At 43.8% G+C, this 20,608-nt stretch overlaps 1 protein-coding gene across 6 annotated transcripts in view; it reads left to right on the top strand.

Moving 5' to 3' along the window:
* The window catches only part of bcor (BCL6 corepressor), a 260,969-nt gene that overhangs the window by 134,721 nt on the left and 105,640 nt on the right, over window positions 1-20,608 (top strand). The gene's annotated exons all lie outside the window — the stretch shown is intronic.

The raw sequence follows: 20,608 nt of genomic DNA, 5'->3' as shown, positions 1-20,608 counted from the left end.
AACTGGAATTTCACATGCAAAAAATTGAGTTCCTCAATCTCCTTGAACATAACTCGGTGAAAGAATTCACTGTCTATACTACCTTGTGAATAGATTGTAGCATTTTCCCAATGATGGATGTTATTAAGGTAGTGGCAGCCAATATAATTAAACAGTTGTTGTATTTTATGAAAGGGAGATGGCATTTAACACAAAACTACAGTGTTTGAGGGATGTAACAAATAGTGTACACAAAGGGAACACATCATATTTGGATGTGGTTTCCTGGTTTCTATCTCTCCCCTTTTTTGGATAAAGGTGTCCATTTGCAATTACCCAATCTACTGGGACATTTTAAGAAAGTAGGGATTTTCAGAAGATTGCAAGTAGTGCAGCCACTTTTAAGATCATTGGATGCAAGCCATCAGATCCTGGTATTTGTCAGCCAGTAATCCCACTATTTTAATGATAAAAAGACCAGTAAGACAAGATGCAGGCGTCCACATCCAAATACATTTGCCAAGTGGTTCTCTGAGTGTAAAAGGTATGGTGAGCAATGATTTTTTTTCACTCTTTGGAGACATGAGAGACTGCAATGCTGAAAACTGGAGCAAAAACAAAATGCTGGAGGAATGCAGTGGGTCAAGTAGCTTCTTGGGGTGGTGGGGGGGGGGGGGGGGGGGGGGGGGGGGGGGGGGGGGGGGGATGCAAAAGGAATTGTTGATATCTCAAATCGGGTTCTGATGGAGCGTTCCTCCAGCAGTTGTTTGTTTTAAATCTTTGTTTCTCTTTTTTAGTTAGTAACCAAGCATTGTTTCAATTTAGTCCAATGCACCACTCATCTCTGTCCTCCATGCAGCAGGCAAGCTCCTCATTTGTCTCTTCACACGTGTCTTCCATCAGCGTCTTCAGCATCATCATGATTGGCCATCCTGAGTCGCGTCTTCCATGGGTGGGTTCCCACAGCACAACCTTGTTTGCTGGCATTTCTGGGGGCGGTGGCAGTGACCAGCGAGCCTCATCCTTCTCGACCTGATCTTCTCGGTCAGAGGTGGAATCTCCCCATTGAGCTGGGCATTGGTGATGTGGTCTCTCCAACTGACATTTTTAACTTTTCTGAGCATTCGGGTATAGGTACCATCGAGAGATGTGGACAGTGCTCGAGTGAGTCTCCTTGCCTTACACCCGTACAATAATATGGTCTCTGCAGTTGCATGGAAGAATCTCAGTTTGAGACTCTTAGACATCCGAGACGCCCAGATTTTCCCCATGTTATTGAGGGCTTTCCATGCGAGCGCTTTCCGGACCTTGATGTCATTCTCTGAGCTCTGCATCCTCACTCCCAGGTACTTGAAGTCGTCCACTTTCTTGAGAGATGTACCGCCACTGGTCTTGAGAGGCTGATGGTCACCAAGGTTGAACGCCATGTACTCCGTCTTCTTGGCATGAAGGCGGAGGCCCACTTTCTCGCATTCCGTCTCCACCCTGCCGAGCAGCTCCTGTGCCTCCCTAATCTGGTCTGACAGCAGGACGATGTCATCAGTGAAGTCGAGGTCTGACAAGTTGACTGGCCCGATTCTTCTCGAATGCCTTGGAGTGATTGTGAAGTCGAGGTCGTCATGTTCTTGAGCGCCTGCCTCATGGCATAATCAAGGGCAATGACGAAGAGAAAGGGTGCCAGCGTGTCTCCCTGTAAGACCCCCGCGAGGATCTTGAACACTTTGCTCTCGCCATCTGGGGTGACAACCTTGGCCGTGGTGCCCAAGTGCGTATCCTCAATAGCTCTCAGGAGACGAGGAGGGATACTGTAAGCCTTCAAAATCCTCATCATTTTGCATCGATGAATCGAGTCACGCCTTCTTAAAGTCTATGAAGGTTAGGATGGCAGGCAGGTTGTTACTCTTCACCTCCTCAATGATTCTTCGGAGGGCAAGGATCTGTGTGACCATGTTCCTCTTCACTCTGAAGCCGTTCTGATTGTAACGTAGCTTCGGGTCGATAGCAGCTCTAATCTGGTTGAGAATCAAGCAGTTGTAGACTTTGGCCAAGACACACGTCAGGCAGATGCCACGTTGGCCATCCAACACTTATTTAAAAATCATGTAAAAATGTTTTATAGCTCCCAAAGTGCCCTATAAGTCAATTTGTATCAATGTGTGTTGCTATTGACTTCAGTTTTAAATTACAATTAAATTGAGTCATTTTTAAATTGAAGTCCACAGCAAAGTTTGTTGCTAGTAGTGCTACTTGCTCGTTGTTTGGCTGGATACCTTCCTTACTTCCTTGGATTAATAAATCTACCACTAGGCAAATGACACAAAACCCAGCTAAAGCTGCTGTTAAGGACACAACCAGGTGGAACAATCTGCAGGTTCAGGCAGCACGTCTGGAGAACATGGATGGATGATGTTTTGGGTCGAGACCCCTAGGACCTAGAAGGGTCTCAACCTGAAACGTCGCTGATCCATGTTCTCCAGAAATGCAGTCTGACTTCCTGAGTTACTCCAGCACTTTGTGTCATTTGTGTCAGCATTTGCAGTTCCTTGTTTCTAAAGCTGCTATTATATATGGAAAACCTGGAGCTGGTTTGTTATCATTTTGTTTTTTTCAGAAACTCAGACATTCTCTGTAAGAAAAGGTAGTTAGGCAGCCAATTGTGCTACATCCAGCAAATGTTAAATGTTGGCTTTCGTATAAGGATTTCAAGATATCTGAGAGAACATTATAATTATGTTTTTTGTATATCCTATCAGGCACTCAAGGGTCAGCTTCGGAGATATGCATATCACACTTATGAGTTGCCCATTATTTGAATATCAATCTTAGCAATGCACACTGGGAGAGAAATGAAATAATGGAGGTAAAAGATTAAACCAAATCCATGATCCAGTTAAAACGAGGATATGAGATGCATTAGCTTTACTAAAGCACAAAAGAAATGGTTATCAATCATTCGACATGTTTTGTTTATAATAAACAATGCTATGTTTTTTATCGACAATAAATATAAACTGTTTTTGGAACAATGTACATCTCTGCTCTATCAAAAGATCCAATGAGAACTGTGGCAGATAAACTACACAAGCAGTTTTAAAAATTGTTTTCCTTTTTAATATTTGATGGTCAGATAATATCAACGGGAAATATTTGTTGCTGGAGTATTTCCATGGTTTCATCGAAGTTGCTATTTTTTAATATATAAAGTTCTGTAATTTTTTGATCATGTTGGAAAGGGAGAATGGACAAAACAATCAAATCTGCTTTAAACTTAATCTGCCATTAATCATTTTCCAACTGGAACTATGGGAATGACCTGGTAGGGCTCAGCTCTTTCACAGTTCTGAGACACTGAGACAACTTTCATCGGCCCCACTGCAGCCCTGCTGATTAACATGGACAAGAGACCAAACCCAGACATCTCTGTTGTGCACCACCTGTCAACACGCCACTTAAAATACTAATGTTGCAATTTTGTAGTGCAATTCACTTTTCAGCAGTCAAGTGTCAGTGAATTTAGAAATACCAGTTATAATCTTGTAAAATTTTTCGATTACAGGGATATTGTCCATGCCAGTGACCTTTACAATGCCAAGATTTACTTGTTTTCATAACTCTCCTTTCAAACAAACCCTGTAAACTATATGCCTCACAGCATCAAAGTTCTCTGGCAATAGTCTGGTAAATGCCAAAGCTAGGTATTTCTCTTTCTAGTTAAGCTTTCTGGAAAATTGTTTACTAAGAGACTTTGAGGAACACCAATTTGAGCCTGACTTTTCTTTCACCAAAATAACAACACTGTATTACTTTAATGTAATAAAAATGAGCTGCAGATGATGGTTATACCAAAGGTAGACAAAATGCAAGACTAACTCGAGGACCAGGTGATGTTTCAGGTTGGGACCCTTTTGCAGGCTGACACAAAATGCTAGAATAACTAAGCAGGTCAGTCAGCATCTCTGGAGGACACAAAATACTCAAACACAAAATGCTGGAGTAACTCAAGAAGAAAGGTCTGAAGAAGAAGGGTCTCAACCTGAAACGTCACCTATCCATTTTCTTGAGAGATGCTGCCTGACCCGCTGAGTTACTCCAGCATTTTGTGTCTATCTCTTCAGTTTCTATCAACACAATGGAAATCTTTTTTTGAAGATTTCCCAATATTTATATGATCAAACATTGTTACCTTATGCAAGTATTGGCTCAGCGTTGCAAACAGGATCGGAACAAGGACACCAACAATTGTGGCTTTCTAAATATGCGTATGAAATAATAAAAAGGAGTGTGAAATAAAACTAATTGCTGGATTCATTCAATTGGTCAAACAGTGCATGTGAAGAGAGAGATGGGGTTAATATTACCCTGGTTAATAACTTATAATCAGAAATAAAATATTTAATGTGGAAAGTGCCAAATTGAGGTAAGTTATGAAGTAAACAAAAGAGGAAGTTTGTGATAATTTTGATCCCAGGAATTATAACTTCTGCAAAGTGAATCCTTCTGCATGACAAAAAGATATAATAATGAGGCAAACAAAGAAACGGAAGATGGACACAAGCATGCGGGTGTCAGCTACTTGGATCACTAAGATCTTGTGTGGGGCAGAGGTGACCTATACAAGAGGGATGGGTTGCATCTGCACTAGAGGGAGACCAGACTGCATTTGGAATATCGTGAGTAATTTTGGGCCCCATATCGGAAGAAGGATGTGTTGGCTCTGGCGAGGGTCCAGAGGAGGTTTGCAAGAATGATCCCAGGAATGAGTAGGTTCACAAATGATGAGCGTTTCATGGCACCTGGCCTATATTCGCTGGAGTTTAGAAGAATGAGGGGGGGGGACCTCATTGAAATGTACAGAATAGTAAAAGGCTTGGATAGAGTGGATGTGGAGAGGATGTTTCCATTAATGGGAGAGTCTAGGACCAGACTCAGAATCAATAGAAACAATAGAAACTCGGATAAGCTCAGAATCAATAGAAACATAGAAAATGGGTGTAGGAGTAGGCCATTCGGCCCTTCGAGCCAGCACCACTATTCAATATGATCATGGCTGATCATCCAAAATCAGTACCCCGTTCCTGCTTTCTCCCTATATCCTTTGATTCCATTAACCGTCAGAGCTATATCTAACACTCTCTTGAATACATCCAGTGAATTGGCTTCCACTGCCTTCTGCGGCAGAGAATTCCACAGATTCACAACTCTTTGGGTGAAAACGTTTTTCTTCATCTTAGTCCAAAATGGCGACCGTTTATTATTAACCCGTGATCCCTGGTTCTAGCCTGTCCAATCCCTTAAGAATGTTTTATGTTTCTATAAGATCCCCTCTCATCCTTCTAAATTCCAGTGCATACAAGCCCAGTCGATCCATTCTTTCATCATATGTCAGTCCCGCCATCCTGGGAATTAACCTGGTGAATACCAAGAATTACCTTCTTCAAATTAGGAGACGAAAACTGCACACACTACTCCAGGTGCAGTCTCACCAGGGCCCTGTACAACTGCAGTAGGACCTCCTTGCCCCTATAGTCAAATCCGCTCGCTATGAAGGCCAACATGCCATTTGCTTTCTTCACTGCCTGCTGCACCTTCATGCTTACTTTCAGTGACTGATGTACAAGGACACCCAGGTCTCATTGCACCTCCCCTTTTCCTAATCGGACACCATTCAGAGAATAATCTGCCATCTTGTTCTTGCCACCAAATTGGATAACCCCACATTTATCCACATTATACTGCATCTGCCATGCACCTGCCCACTCACCCAACCTATCCAAGTCACCCTACAGCCTCATAGCTTCCTCCTCGCCGCAGCTCACACTACCACCCACCTTTGTGTAATCCGCAAACTTGGACATTTTACATTTAATTCCTTTAAATCGTTAAATATATTGTAAATAACTGTAGTCCCAGCACTGAGCCTTGCGGCACCCCACTTGACACTGCCTGCCATTCTGAAAAGGACCCGTTAATTCCTACTCTTTGCTTCCTGTCTGCCAACTAGATCTCTATCCATGTCAATACCGTATCCCCAATCCCATGTGCTCTAATTTTGCACATTAATCTCTTGTGTGGGACCATGTCAAAGGCTTTTTGAAAGTCCAGATACACCACATCCACTGGCTCTCCCTCATCCATTCTACTTGTTACATCCTCAAAGAATTCAAGAAGATTAGTCAGGCATGATTTCCCCATCATAAATCCATGCTGAATTTGACAGATCGTGTCACTGCTTTCCAAATGTGCTGCTATTATATCGTTAATAATCAACTCCAGTCGATAATCAGCTACCCTCCAGTCCACAGGAACTGATCCAGAGTCTATAGAACATTGGAAAATGATCATCAATGTATCCACAATTTCGAGGACCAGCTCCTTGAGTACTCTTGGATGCAGACCAGCAGGCCCTGGGGATTTATCTGCCATCAGTCCCAACAGTTTACCTAACACCATTTCATGACTAATGTGAATTTCCTTCAGTTCCTCCCTCCAGCTAGATCCTCAGTTCCCTAGTATTTTGTGGGAGATTGTTTGTGTCTTCCTTGGTGAAGACAGAACCAAAGTATTGTTGAACTGGTCTGCCATTTCCTTGTTTCCCATTATAAATGCATCTGTTTCTGATTGTAAGGGACCTACATTTGTCTTCACTAATATTTTCCTCTTCTCATATCTATATAAGCTTTTACAATCAGTTTTTATATTCCTTGCAAGCTTTTGTTCATGCTCTATTCCCCCCTCTTAATTTTGTCCTTTGTCCTCTGTTGAATTCTAAATTTCTCCCAGTCCTCCGGTTTGCTGCTTCCTCTGGCCAATTTATACGCCTCTTCCTTGGATTTAACCACTATCCCTAATTTCCTTCGTTAGTCACGGTTGATCCGCCTTCCCTGTTTTATTTTTATGCAACAGGGATGAACAATTGTAATTCATTCATGCGATCTTTAAATTAAAGGACGTTCTTTTAGGAGGGAGATGAGGAGGAATTTCTTTAGTTAGAGGGTGGTGAACCTGTGGAATTCTTTGCCACAAAAGGCTGTGGAGGCAAAGCCAGTGGATATATTTAACGCAGAGATAGATTCTTGATTAGTATGGGTGTCGGAGGTTATGGGGAGAAGGTAGGAGAATGGGGTTAGCAGGGAGAGATGGATCAGCCCTGATTGAAGGGCAGAGTAAACTTGATGGGCCGAATGGCCTAATTCTACTTCTATCACTTATGATCTTATGAATACACGTAAGATTTGCTGAAGCTACTCAAGAGCGTTTAAACTACTGGATGGGGTCTGGCATATAGGCAGCTGAGATCAATTGAATCCTTTGAAAATTAGGGGGGCAGAATGAGGCCATGGGAATAGGATTCTTGTCAGATAAAATCAAAGAGAATCCTAAAAGATTATAGGTTCAAGATCAAGGTTTCTAGGTCAGTTTATTGTCACATGTACCAGTTAAGGTACAGTGAAATTTGAGTTACCATACAGCCATTCTGAGTGAAAAACAACAAGACACACAACCACATAAAAGTTAACATAAACATCCATCACAGCGGATTCCACATTCCTTCACTGTGATGGAAGGCAATAAAGTTCAATCTTCTTCCTCTTTGTTACAAGTATATTAAGAGTTAAAGCATAGCAAGAAAGAGGGTACCTCCTCATAAAGATCAATGTAATAATCTATGTGTTGAGCCATGTGAAATAGGCGAGATCTTGAATGAATATTTCATGCCTATATTTACAGTGAAGAAGGACAGGGAAGCTAGTGACTTCAGGGGAGAGACCAATGAAAATTCAGGAACATATCAATATTTTTAAGGAGGTATTCTATTTCCTGAAATGCCTGAAGATGGATAAATCGCTGATGCCTGGCCAAGGTGCATCTTAGGCTATCATGGAAAGCAAGAGTGGAGATTGCTGGGGTCCTTACAAAGATTTTGGTAACTTTGTACACCTGGGTACTGGAAGAATGTAGGATGGCTAACATTATGTGTTTATTTAGGAAGTGCAGCAGCAATAAGCCGGGAAACTATAAACCAGTGATTCTTACATCAGTTCTGGTAAAGTTAGTTATTCGAAGAGATTCTGAGAGACGATTTTGCTGTGCGTCTCACTCTCTGATAAAGATAATAATTGTGAACTGACAATGTAAGATGCATTATTGTTTAATTCAATTCTGGATCTGAACATAGCAATGTTCAAAATAAATCAGAGTTCATAATCGGAAGTACATTGCAATTTTAATTAATTCAGCTAGACTGAGTGGCCCGTATTTATATTCAAGTTCTAGCAGCAAATCCTTAACCCAAAATTGTTGCTCTGAGAACACAATCTGACTTTTTTTTTTGCCACAATGCAAGTTTGAATTGATGGAATAATTTTAGCATAAATACGTAATATACGTATTGCACTGATTGAAATATGTGTATACAGAATTAGCTCAATTACTTAAAAGGTTTACATAGAGATTAATGCAGCCACACAAACAAGGAAAGAGTTTAGTTTGATTGTTTTTCTGTGCTGAGTTTGGTGATTTCAGCTGAGAAAAACTTGTTTTATCCAATAGCTCTTTAGAATTGCTGATTTATGGAAGTGAAAATCAATTCATAACCAATGTTGTTCAGATAATTATCTAATTATCCAATCAGATGGGTGTGAATTGAGTGAAAGTTGGATTGGAGTCAACAGCAGCATTGTTATACACTGTCCTCCATAATGTTTGGGACAAAGACCCAGCATTTATTTATTTGCATCTGCACTCCACAATTTGAGATTTGTAATAGAAAAAATCACATGTGGTTCAAGTGCACTGTCAGATTTTAATAATGGCCATTTTTATACATTTTGGTTTCACCATGTAGAAATTACCTCAGAGTTTATACATAGTTACCCCCATTTCAGGGCACCATAATGTTTGGGACACAGCAATGTCAACACAGCAACTTGTTTAGTATTTTGTTGCACATCCTTTGCATGCAATGACTGCTTGAAGTCTGCAATTCATTGACATCACCAGTTGCTCGGTGTCTTCTCTGGTGATGCTCTGCCAGGCCTGTATTGCAGCCATCTTTAGCTTATGCTTGTTTTGGGGCCTAGCCCCCTTCAGTTTTCTCTTCAGCATATAAAAGGCATGCTCAATTGGGTTCAGATTGGGTGATTGACTTGGCCACTCATGAATTGACCATTTTTTATAAGCTTTGAAAAACTCCTTTGTTGCTTCAGCAGTACTGTATGTTTGGGATCATTGTCTTGCTCTAGAATGAACTGCCGGTTAATGTTTTGAGGCATTTGTTTGAACTTGAGCAGATAGGATGTGTCTATACACTTCAGAATTCCTTATGCTACTACCATCAGCAGTTGCATCATCAATGAAGATAAGTGAGCCAGTACCTTCAGGGGCGGTGGGGCCAGGGGGGACATGTTTCCCCCCCCCCCTCATTTTATGGAATCCGGATTTAAAAACCCGGCGAAACCTCCGCTTTCCGCGAGGCAGTGGGGGTGGGACTGCTGATCGAGGGAGCCGATTGGACAAAAGAGAGAAACGTCGGTCAGCAGGCAATGTGGGCGGGGCATGATGATTCAGCGCGATCATTGGGGGGAGGGAGGTGCAAATGGGGGTGGGGGGGTGGGACTGAGAATAGAGTGCGGTGATTGGAGGAGGGAGACGTGCCAAAACACTCTCGGCAGCCCTGGACACAGACCTGCACCTCATCCACAGCCAGGATCGATCCCGGTCTCCAGCGCCACAATCGCTGCCGAACTGCCAATGGACCATCCCCGTCCCCACTCGAGTGCTCCCCCGGGGTGGCCAGAGACGTCGGGCGTCAGACGGGAGCTGTGCCCCTAGACCCACAGCCAGCGCAGAGAAGCAGCGCTAAACCCAGCTCAACTCTGCCTGTCCCGCCAGGTTACCCGACAGCCCTGCCTGGACTAGCGGGAAATATGGCCCAGGTTTACAGCTAGCGCGGAGAAGCAGCGCTGGTGTCCCGTTAGTCCAGGCAGGGCTGTAGGTTAACCCGGCGAGACAGGCAGAGTTGAGCCACCGAAGTCTCGCGTGTGAGCGTGCGCATGTGCGCGCGGCCGCCAAGAAATTGTGTCCCCCCCGGTCCCCTCCATATTTTCCTAGCGATTTCCGTGCCTGAGTATTTTGAGCAACCATACATGCCAGGCCATAACACACCCACCACCGTGTTTCACAGATGAGGGCGTGTGCTTTGGATCTTGGGCAGTTCCTTCTCTCCTCCATACTTTGCTCTTGCCATCACTCTACTATAAGTTAATCTTCGTCTCATCTGTCCACAAGATCTTTTTCCAGAACTGTGTTTGCTCTTTTGAGTACTTCTTGGCAAGCTTCGAACCAGCACCTCCATTCAATGTGATCATGGCTGATCATCCCCAATCAGTACCCTGTTCCTGCCTTCTCCCCATATCCCCTGACTCTGCTATTTTTAAGAGCCCTATCTAGCTCTCTCTTGAAATCATCCAGAGAACCTGCCTCCACCATCCTCTGAGGCAGAGAATTCCACAGACTCACCACTCTCTGTGAGGAAAAAGTGTTTCCTCGTCTCCGTTCTAAATGGCTTACTCCTTATCCTTAAACTGTGGCCCCTGGTTCTGGACTCCCCCAACATCGGGAACATGTTTCCTGCCTCTATTGTGTCCAAGCTCTTAACAATCTTATATGTTTCAATGAGATACCCTCTCATCCTTCTAAACTCTCTTATACCTGCATTAAGGAGGCAATTAAACAAACATGAGCAATTACCAACACCTGTGAAGCCATGTGGCCCAAACATTATGGTGCACTGAAATGGGGGAACTATGTATAAACACAGCTATAATTTCTACATGGTGAAACCAAAATGTATAAAAATGGCCTTTAATAAAATCTGACAATGTGCACTTTAACCACACATTTTGTTTCTATTACAAATCTCAAATTATGGAGTCCAGAGGTAAATAAATAAATGATGGGTCTGTCCCAAACATTATGGAAGGCACTGTATTGTTGAGGAAGGGAAGGATGCTGTGGTTAGAGTCAAGTCAAGTCAAGTTTATTTGTCACATACACATACGAGATGTACAGTGAAATGAAAGTGGCAATGCTCGCGGACGTTTGTGCAAAAGCCAAACAACCAAACAAACTATAAACACAATCATAACACACATATTCTTTTACATAATAAATAATGGAAGGAAAAACGTTCAGTAGAGTTAGTCCCTGGTGAGATAGGCGTTTACAGTCCGAATGGCCTCTGGGAAGAAACTCCTTCTCAACCTCTCCGTTCTCACCGCATGGCAACGGAGGCGTTTGCCTGACCGTAGCAGCTGGAACAGTCCGTTGCAGTGGTGGAAGGGGTCTCTCATGATATTGTTGGCTCTGGAGTTGCACCTCCTGATGTATAGTTCCTGCAGGGGGGCAAGTGAAGTTCCCATAGTGCGTTCGACCAAATACACTACTCTCTGCAGAGCCTTCTTGTCCTTGGCAGAGCAATTCCCAAACCAGATGGTAATGTTCCCGGACAAGATGCTTTCCACCGCCGCTGCGTAGAAGCACTGGAGGATCCTCGGAGACACTCTGAATTTCCTCAATTGCCTGAGGTGGTAAAGGCGCTGCCTTGCCTTACTCACGAGTGCTGAGGTGTGTGATGCCCATGTCATATCCTCGGAGATGTGGACTCCCAGATATTTAAAACAGTTCACCCTATCCACAGGATCCCCATTTATCCTCAATGGAGTGTACATCCTCGGATGATGTGCCCTCCTAAAGTCCATGATCAGCTCCTTTGTTTTTTTGATGTTCAAGAGGAGGCTGTTATCCTGGCATCAGAGTGCTAGATCAGCCACCTCCTTCCGGTAGGCCTTCTCGTCGTTGTCTGAGATCAGGCCCACCACCACAGTGTCATCAGCAAACTTAATTAATGAGTCGGAGCTGAACCTAGCCACACAGTCATGTGTGTACAGGGAGTACAATAGGGGGCTGAGGACGCAACCCTGGGGCGATCCTGTGCTCAGGGTGACGGACTTCGATGTATTCCCTCCCATCTTGACTACCTGGGGCCTGGCGGTGAGAAAGTCCAGGACCCAGGCACACAGGGAGGTGTTGAGCCCCAATTCCATTAGCTTCCCGGCCAGTCTGGTGGGGACTATCGTGTTGAAGGCTGAACTGTAGTCTATGAACAGCATCCTCACGTAGCCCCCCTTCTGGCTGTCCATTTGGGAGAGAGCGGTGTGCAAGACCTGGGAGACCGCATCGTCCATGGATCTGTTCGGACGGTATGCGAACTGCAACGGGTCCATGTTCCGAGGGAGGAAGGCGCAGATGTGATTCTTCACCAGCCTCTCAAAGCATTTCATGACTACCGAGGTAAGGGCCACCGGACGGTAGTCATTCAGACAGGCTGGGGAGGCATTTTTTGATACCGGTACAATGATGGATTTTTTGAAGCAGGCACGGACCACGGACTTGTCCAGGGAGAGGTTGAATAATATAGTGAGCACTGGAGCTAGCTGCGTAGCACAGGACTTGAGTACTAGCCCCGAGATGCCATCAGGGCCTGCAGCTTTTCTCGTGTTCACCCGTGTCAGAGCCCTCCTCACGTCGTGCTCGGACAGCGAGAATGTGTGCACATTCCTCTCTTCAGCTTCGGTAGCCAGCCCGCTGGCGGTATTGTCGATAGTCGGCAGACCTGGAGTGGTGTTGCCCCTCTCGAAACGAGCGTTAAAGGAGTTCAGGTCATCAGCTAGGGAGGTGCCGGCACTTGCGGATGAGGGAGGGGTGCTCCGGTAGTTGGTTACAATCCGTAGCCCCTGCCGCAGGCTTCTGGTGTCCTGCTGCTCCATCTGTAACTCCATCTTGTCTCTGTACCTTCTCTTTGCGTCCTTAACCGCCCTTCGCAGTCGGTAGGACTCTGCCTTGTAGACGTCCATGTTTCCTGATGCCAGGCCCGAGTTGTAGGCAGCGGTGTGAGCATTCAGGGCCACATGAACAGACCTGTCTACCCAGGGTTTTTGGTTCGGAAAGGTGCTTACCTTTACCGTGGGGACGATGTTGTCGGTTACTGTTGCGATGAAGTCCGTGACTGCTTCCGCGAACTCACTGACGTCACTGGAACTTGCTTCGAACATATTCCAGTCGACATCACTCAGTGCATCTTGCAGCATGGCCTCTGACTGGTCGGACCACCGCTTTACGTCCCTCGTCTCTACCGCTTCCCGAACTATCCTCTGTTTATACTCTGGCAACAGGAAAATGGCAGCATGGTCAGATTTTCTGACCAAATCCAACCATGCTGCAATACAAAGAAACGCCATTGCAACAGAATGATGTAACTGATTGTATCAAACACTGAAGACTTTGCAGGTAGTAAGTCATATGTTGCTGTGATGATAGGACAGGACACTAGAAACTTAATTGGGCAATTACAAATATGAATTTGGTGACATACACTTGGATCTGAAGTTAAACACATGATAAAGGACTCTAAGAAATAACATGAGTTTGGTGATCTGTAGAGTAGCATGTAAGATAAATGAGACGGTGATATTGAGCATAGCAAATGGTTAAGATCAGCACAGCAGGTACATTTATGAAGATTCTTTTTTAAATGTATTGCTTGAGACATTTCTCTATAAATAGTTGCAAATAGTAGGCTTACAAAAGCAGGATTAAGACAGCATTGTCTATGAATCATTTGCATTGCGATGCTCATGTTTAGTTTTCTGTTTACATCAAAACCCACATTCTATGAAGTATGGATTTGAAACAGTAGGTTCTCTTTACTTGTATCTGCATTAATCAAATGGAAACTATATTCATACTCTTAGTCCAACTGCATTCAGATTGTAATTTTGCTGCTATTTTAACTTGTGCTGTCCCATCTAATATGTTTTTAAAGCTTTCTTGAAGTGACATGCAGCACAAACATCTCTATCTTTAAAGGGGGGAGGGGATCTCATTGAAACTTACTTAATAATGAAAGCCATGGATAGATTGAATGTAGAGAGGATGTTTCCACTAGTGGGAGTGTCTAGGACCAGGGGGCATAGCCTCAGAATAAAAGGATGTGCATTTATAAAGAAGATAAGGAAGAATTTCTTTAGATGGAGGATGGTGAATCTGTGGAATTCATTGCCAAAGACAGCTGTGGAGGCCAAGTCTGGGTATTTTTAGAGCAGAGATTGATTGGTCGGTTCTTGATTAGTAAGGATGTCAAAAGTTATGGGGAGAATACAAAAGATTGGGGTTCTTGGGCCATGATTGAATGGCAGAGTAGACTTGATGGGCCGAATGGCCTAATTCTGCTCATGTGGCTTAGGAACATGAATTTAAATATTAAATCCCTTATAGCATTTTTCTTACTGCTTCTGGCATCAGTAGCACAGTTTAAAGTCCAGCTGCCAATTTGATAATTCCCTTTCAGGGTCACTACTGATGTTCTCCTTGCGGGAGGAGTGGCGGAAATAAATTATTGAAGCCAATTGTAAATTTAAGAATGCAGATTAGAAAAATCAATCTGGAAATTCCTCACTTTCTTAACATATTCTAAAATTGCTTAGAAATATGCAACAGCAACAAGCTATGATAGGGGTGTACATTGGGCACACACAAATCTTCCTGAATGCAGCTCACAAGAAGTTGGCTATTTTCATTCTTACAGGAAGTTTGCATAATGTTTTAAAAGCAGTACATTATCCTGTTGCAGAAGTGTGTAAATATGTTCCTTCTCAGACTGCAAGGTGTGATTACGAAATAAATGTGTGGCCAGTTCCTACATTGGTGAATTGAAGCTGGAGACATTGTGGCTTCAATATGTTCTATCACTGGAGACTCTGTACATTGCAAATGTCTTTCTTTGCTTCTTTATTTTCCTTTCTAAGTGTTATGCAGAAATTTGTATTAACATTCTGTGATGTTAAAAGTTTGTAAGGTGCAGTGTTCATATGTACATAAAGTTTTCATTTCATGTTAAAGGTATGTTTGTTCATTCAGTACGGACATCATTTAGCTGTATATAACAAAGGCTGATGGTGATTACTGGTTTAGATATACAAAGCAAAAAAAAGGTTGTTTAAAATCACGGCATTTATTGAAAAGCAAGCATATTCATAAGAAAAATAAATATTGGTGTTATGTATATGGCTGATGAATGCATCCAAGAATGATGAGGGAGGTCAGAAAGTTCTAACCACAATCTTCCAAACAAGCTTAGAAATGCCAAAGGACTTAAGGCTGGCACATTTCATCTCTGTTTCAAAAAATAAGAAGAACAATCTTTTTTTTAACAACTTTAATAGGAAATAATGCTATCTTGATGAATGAAAATATTGAGAGCACATATAGGGATTTCAGAATTAATTTGATACAAGGCCATAATCGGAGCTTGTAAATAAATTAAGGCAAATGTCGGACAGGATGTTGGTGCAAAGATGGAAAACAGATTTGTGATGATCTTTCAGAGCAAAGGGATGTAAACAGTCACATCCCCAGAGATTATTGTGGGGTTTCATTGCTCATGATGCATATATGATTCGGATTTGAATATGGGGATCATCATCATGAGCTTTGAGTTCTTTTGATATTTTTTCCCAAAGGGTTTTGGAAAATAATTATTTAAATATTGTATTTTGAAACTTAATGGACTTATGCATTTTTAATAACAGAATTAGTTGTATTTTCATGTGACTTATCAGAGTAAGATCTTCTAACTTGCTTCGCTGATATGATTTTCAAGCAAACTTTGACAATGAGCCAGCTATGATACTAGATAAAGGAAATCAAAAGTTGAAACTGATAGATTGCTAGGGTTAAAATGTAGGTCAATGGCCATGGTGTCGGATGTCAGAAACTTGGAGAAGATGCAAGATGCAGACTACCATATTACTTCATATTTAAACAACTAGGTGGGAATTTGGCCAAGCAAGCATTGGAGTAGTTGAATTGAGAAACATAAATGCATCAGAGAGGATTTCAGCAACAGTAATATGGTTCAATGGTCCTTTATTGTCACATGTACTGAGGTACAGTGAAATTCATTTTTGCATACAGTTCAGTACATATTATTATACATAAGCACATGTTAGATACAGTACAAGTGTATAGAAATAATACACTGAAGCAGCATACAAGAATCACCAGGTTTGGTGCCATATTTGGAGCTGGTAAATAAATTAAGGCACATGTAGACTATTGAATTTATGATAGGATAGGCAATGTTACAGAGGTGGGATGAGGGGGTCATGGAGATCTGAAGGATTCTATAGCAGAAGTTCCATTTAAGATTAAGTAGGACCTTAGGGTTGCCAAAAGCCTGGTTCAAGTCTTTCAAGACCATGAAGAGGAATGACCAGGGGATACATTTTGTCATGGAGATCAAGAATATTGGCTTTGGTCTTTGGGGGAACTTTTGCCCTCGGTTCAGGAATTGGAGCATATTTATGATGCAGAGTGGCCATGTTTGTTAATAAGAGCTCTATAGTCCAACCTCCTCCTCGCAAAGGTTTCATAGCCCTGTGGTTTATAACCAAATGCTATTTAAATGGGCTGAAAATGTCTGTCTCTTTCACTTTCAGGAAATGAGTTCCAAAGTCCTATCACCACCTGTGTGACAAAATATATCTTCATGTCTTTATAATTCAACTTCAAATCTAGGCTCCTCTGCTAAATCTCCCCTCAGCTATACACTGCCGAGGAGAACAACATTACCTTACCCAAAATATACTCCAGGCTACAATTTTCCAGTCTTGGCAACTCTCTCAATTTTTACTGCAACCTTCCAAGTGCAATCATATATTTCTTGTAATGCATTTCTTAATGCAGCATTTAACTAGTGTTGTATATGTTACTGGCATAATCCTCTTGTTTGTATTCTTTGCCTCAACTACTAATGGAGTCAAATGCTTTTCCTTGGACCATTGATCTGAAACATTGATTCTGTTCCTTGGAATTTTTCCTCATGGATCCTGTCTGACCTAATGAGCATCAAAGCATTTTGTGTTTTTATTTTACATTTCTAGCACTAATATATGTTGTTGTTAAATTTATGGGCTTGTGCAGTACTGTCATAAAAATAGTTATGGGGCAGTGTTTAATCCCATAATTGAAATTGTTCAAAATAATTACAGAAGTGACAGTTACCATTGAACTCATGAAAATAACTATAGAGGCTTAGGGCCACAGGAGACTGTGGATACTAAAATCTTGAGTAAAAACAAAATGCAGGAGAAACTCAGTAGCCAAGCAACATCTGTGGAGGGAAATGGACATGTTGTTTTGGGTCGGGACCCTTCTTCGAAACTGAAGTGTCGCATCCTAAAACTTGTCTGTCCATTTCCCTCCACAGATCTTGCCTTGCCTGCTGAGTTCCACCAGAGCCGAGAAGACTAGAATTTGTTATGAGCACATGATAGTTTGCAGAAATACAAATCAAAATGTTTGAATAATCATGGACCTCCTACAAGCAGGCGTTGAAAAACTGGACTGAATAAATGTAATCCAATAAGATAGATATTTACAACACTTTGGGAAAGAAAAACTAAATAGTAAAATTAAAAATAATAAATGAACAGATGGCTGAGTAGTCCAGTCTAAAGTTCTCACTAATGACTCCAGACCAATTACTAAATGATAACATTATTCTATCAAGGAATCAGCAGGGACAAACAAAAGCCCTGTTTGTATAGCTACAGAGTCGCATCTTAGAGTATGATATTATAACTTTCAAATCTCATTCTTTCACTATTATTTTTTTGTTCTATGTCCTATAATGTATATGGATAGTTAGTTATGGAGAATGGTTATTTATTCAATTCAATTCAATTCAACTTTAATGTCATTGCACAAATACAAGTATGGGTACAACGAAATGCAGTTTAGCGTCAGTCCGTAGTAATAGTGCAATATAGAAATAAAAATACAGAATAAGCAAACAATGTGGACGTAGAGACTGTAGAAATCTATCGGCGAGACTCCGAGTTCAGCAATGTGATAGTGTTGTTGTAGAAGCTGTTCCTCATCCTACTAGTACGAGACCTGAGGCTCCTGTACCGCCTCCCTGATGGGAGGAGGGCAAACAGTCCATGGTTGGGGTGGGAGGGGTCTTTGATGATCTTCCCGGCCCGTCTCAGACACCGTTTTCGGTGGAGGGCATCCATGGCAGGGAGCGGGGCACCGATGATGTACTGAGCGGTTTTCACCACCCGTTGTAGTGCCTTCCTGTCTGCTACGGTGCAACTGCTGTACCATACCGTGAAGCAGGTGGTCAGGATGCTTTCGATGGTACAGCGGTAAAAGTTGGTCAGGATCTGGGGGGACAGGTGAGCTTTCTTGAGCCTCCTCAGGAAGTAAAGGCGCTGCTGCGCCTTTTTGATCAGCTTGGAGGTGTTGAGGGACCAGGACAGATCCTCCGAGATGTGTACCCCGAGGAATTTGTAGTTGGAGACGCGCTCCACCTCAGTCCCGTTTATATGGATGGGGGTATGTCTGCCCCCTCTGATCTTCCTGAAGTCAACAATAATTTCCTTCGTCTTCTTGGAGTTGAGGACGAGGTTATTGTTGGCACACCAGGTTGTCAGGTGCTGGACCTCCTCCCTGTAGGCTGACTCGTCGTTGTCACTGATCAGTCCTACCACCGTGGTGTCGTCGGCAAATTTAATGATGGCGTTGGAGCCATTCTTAGGGATGCAGTCATGGGTGAAGAGGGAGTAGAGGAGAGGGCTGAGCACACAGCCCTGTGGCACGCCGGTGTTCAGTGTTATAGTGGAGGAGGTGAGGTTGTTGACCCTAACAGACTGTGGTCTGTTGGTGAGGAAATCCAGTGTCCAATTGCAGAGGGAGGTGGAGATGCCAAGTCCGCTGAGTTTGGTGATCAAGCTGGCGGGGATGACAGTGTTAAAGGCGGAGCTGAAATCAATGAACAGCATCCTGATGTAGGTGTTATTGCTGTCCAGGTGGGTCAGGGCAGAGTGTAGGGCCGCCGATATGGCGTCCTCTGTAGACCTGTTGGTCCGGTAGGCAAACTGATGGGGGTCCAGTGTGGGGGGGAGGCTGGCTTTGAGGTGAGCCAAGATCAGCCGCTCAAAGCACTTTGCAATGACAGGGGTGAGTGCCACTGGGCGGAAGTCGTTGAGACTCCCTGTAGCTGATTGTTTGGGCACTGGCACAATGGTTGATGTCTTGAGGCAAGTGGGGACAACACCCTGGGCCAGTGACAGATTGAAAATGTCAGTGAAGACCAGGGATAGTTGTCCAGCACATGCCCTGAGCACCCGCCCGGGGATGCCATCGGGGCCGGCAGCTTTGTGCTCATTCACCTTGCTCAGTGCATCTTGTACAGCAGAGGTGGAGAGACTGAGGGGTTGTTCGTTCGGGGGTGGAGCAACTTTGATGGCTGGAGTTTTGTTGTCCCGGTCAAAGCGAGCATAGAAATGGTTTAGCTCGTCAGGAAGGGAGGCGTTGTCTGGGGGGGGGGGGTGTTAACTTTCTGGTAATCGGCAATGGATTTGATTCCTTGCCACATGCGCCTGGGGTCGGAGTTGTTTTGGAAATGCTCCTCAATCCGCCGTTTGTGATTGAGTTTAGCATTCCTAATTCCCTTTTTCAGATTGGCCCTGGATGAGCTGTATCCCTCAGCGTTGCCAGATCTGAAAGCGGCATCGCGAGCCTTCAGCAGGAGTCTGACCTCCCTGCTCATCCACGGCTTCTGGTTAGGGAAGGTCTTTATCTCTTTGTGGGTAGTGACGTTATCAGTGCAGAATTTTATATAGTCCAAAACTGTTGAGGTGTATGAGTTTTCAAGAAGGAACTGCAGATGCTGGAAAATCGAAGGTACACAAAATTGCTGGAGAAACTCAGCGGGTGCAGCAGCATCTATGGAGCGAAGGAAATAGGCAACGTTTCGGGCCGAAACCCTTCTTCAGACTGATGGGGGGTGGGGGGGGAGAAGGAAGGAAAAGGGGAGGAGGAGGAGCCCGAGGGCGGGCGGATAGGAGGGTGGGAGGAGACAGCTGAAGGGTTAAGGAAGGGGAGGAGACAGTAAGGGCTAGCAAAATTGGGAGAATTCAATGTTAATGCCATCCGGACGCAAGGTCCCCAGGTGGAATATGAGGTGCTGTTCCTCCAATTTCCGCTGTTGCTCACTCTGGCAATGGAGGAGACCCAGGACAGAGAGGTCGGATTGGGAATGGGAGGGGGAGTTGAAGTGCTGAGCCACCGGGAGGTCAGGTAGGTTATTGCGGACTGAGCGGAGGTGTTCGGCGAAACGATCGCCCAACCTACGCTTAGTCTCCCCGATGTAAATCAGCTGACACCTAGAGCAGAGGATGCAGTAGATGAGGTTGGAGGAGATGCAGGTGAACCTTTGTCGCACCTGGAACGATTGCTTGGGTCCTTGAATGGAGTCGAGGGGGGAGGTGAAGGGACAGGTGTTGCATTTCTTGCGGTTGCAACGGAAAGTACCCGGGGAGGGGGTGGTGCGGGAGGGAAGGGAAGAATTGACAAGGGAGTTGCGGAGGGAGCGGTCTTTGCGGAAGGCAGACATGGGGGGAGATGGGAAGATGTGGCGAGTGGTGGGGTCACGTTGGAGGTGGCGGAAATGGCGGAGGATTATGTGTTGTATTTGCCGGCTGGTGGGGTGAAAGGTGAGGAC

Source organism: Leucoraja erinacea, chromosome 13 (assembly GCF_028641065.1).
Source record: "Leucoraja erinacea ecotype New England chromosome 13, Leri_hhj_1, whole genome shotgun sequence".
NCBI classification, from domain to species: Eukaryota; Metazoa; Chordata; class Chondrichthyes; order Rajiformes; family Rajidae; genus Leucoraja; species Leucoraja erinaceus.
The sequence above is the reverse complement of the archived record's forward strand: the minus strand, read 5'-3'. Positions and strand labels throughout refer to the sequence as shown.